General features: G+C 47.1%; 1 long non-coding RNA gene across 1 annotated transcript; it reads left to right on the forward strand.

The window, feature by feature from the left end:
- The first annotated feature begins 522 nt into the window (after window positions 1–522).
- LOC134406462 (uncharacterized) lies at window positions 523–1,978 on the forward strand. Its single transcript, XR_010025973.1, has 2 exons — window positions 523–723; window positions 1,042–1,978. It is a non-coding gene; the product is annotated as an uncharacterized LOC134406462 (long non-coding RNA).

The following is a 1,978-nucleotide window of genomic DNA, read 5'->3' on the forward strand; positions in this document are numbered from 1 at the left end:
CCCCCCCGCTGTTATGGAGAACCATAGATTCCAGGCATCATGCAGCCTACTCAGTCCTTGCCCTGCATTAAAACACAAGACAGACTAAACCAGCAGGAACCATTTGTCAAATCAGCCTTCCTTCCCTCGATATGCTACTGATGGATTGGATTACAATTCCCACTATCCCCAGTCAACATGACTCTGGGGCAGTTGTAGTTCAACACATTGGAAAAGCTTGAGGAAGGTTGCCTTAGATCATCTTCTAGTTCCAAAGGGTTAGCCTTTAAGGCTAGAAGATGCAGAGAGTAGAAGGAGGAAGAGAGTAGTTGGACACTGCAAGAATAATTTGCAATAAGGTTGTTTTGGTTAATGGATACCATTAACTTGTTTGGCTTCCACCAGGTGGATCCTCCCGCAAAGGTCGTTCCAAGAAAGAGGCTGAGGATCATACAAACCGTCCAAGTCCCGGTGGCCACGAACGCAAGATAGTCCTGAAGCTGCAACGCACGGAGCAGAAACGGAAGGGGACCACCTCCAAGAAATGAAAAATGCGGGTGAGAGGCCTCAGTAAAATGGCTGCCGTTGTGGCAGTGAAAGGGCACCGTCCAAATGGCTGCCACTTATAATGAACAAAAAAGGAAGATGTCCACTGGCCATCCCTAAAACAGGGTTTCCCCTCATGCAAAGGGGACAGAAGTAATCCAAATGGTAAAAAGCAAAGCAATGCAAATTTATACTAAGGTTTGGTGTAGTGGTTAAGGTGTGTTAAGCCAGTGTGGTGTAGTGGCTAAGGTGTTGGACTGGGAGTCAGGAGATCCGGGTTCTAGTCCCCACTTGGCCATGGAAACCCACTGGGTGACTTTGGGCCAGTCACAGACTCTCAGCCCAATCTACCTTGCAAGGTTGTTGTGAGGATAACATGGAGAGGAGGAGGATTATATATGCTACTGTAGGTTCCTTGGAGGAAAAAAGGCGGGATATAAATGTAATAAAAAATCTGTACACCACCCTGAGATCCTAATGATATAGGGCGGGATACAAATGTTTTAAATAAATAAGGTATTCTTTAATTCCCTGAGGCTAACCCCTTCCACCAACTGGATGCAGTTGAGGTTTTGCACAAAATGGCTGACACACTACAGCGACCTTGCCCAATCTGGTGCCCTCCAGGTATGTTGGACTAGCTCCCACCATAGCCATACTGGCTGGGGATGGTGAGAGTTGTAGTTGGACACATCTGTAGGGTGCCAGATTGGAGAAAACTGCACGATGGGATCCCTCCCCTTCCCCAGCAGCAGGAAGACACACACTAAAGCCATGATTGCTTACAAGCCTTTCCCCCCCTTTTTCTTCCTTCCTCAGCTCTGGAGTCTTGTCACGTTACTCAGGTTCTGGACACAATGGCTATGTCGATGTGGATATGGAGATGGATGGACGCATGCCACACAACTCCGTGGCGTTAAGGAGGGAGAAACACAGGCTTAGCACTCGCATCAAATGAGAGTGAAGCCGAAAATTGTCAAGACGGCTGCAGCTCGCCCCCAAAACAAGCGAGGGAGACAGCTGCGATAGTCACTGCTCATGCACTGTCACTGATGTATACAGGCTTGGAGTAGAAAATTAACTCGCCAAGCCTGCCGTGTTTGCACGTATTGTAAACTGCAAAGATACATTTGAAATGCAAAGTGCCTTACAGTCTTGTCCTGGTGGGACAAACTCTCCCCCTATTGAAATTAGTGGCTCTTATTGACACTGAATTAGAAGTCTTTGCCCATTTTTTGTTAGGGGATCTGAAAATATGAGGAATAGCATTAGAAGAATTATTCTGGGCAGGATGGATTCGTAGCGAGATTGCACCTGCCTAGGTTGGGAAAGGAAGGCACTAGAAATGGGGCAGGTCTAGAGAAAGCAGGGTATGAGACAAATGAAAAGGCAACATACTCGGCCCCTGCAGCTGATGTACTTTTGCTATGCTCAATAAAGACGCTTAACTGTT

This window comes from Elgaria multicarinata, chromosome 11, assembly GCF_023053635.1.
Source record: "Elgaria multicarinata webbii isolate HBS135686 ecotype San Diego chromosome 11, rElgMul1.1.pri, whole genome shotgun sequence".
In the NCBI taxonomy this organism is placed as follows: Eukaryota; Metazoa; Chordata; class Lepidosauria; order Squamata; family Anguidae; genus Elgaria; species Elgaria multicarinata.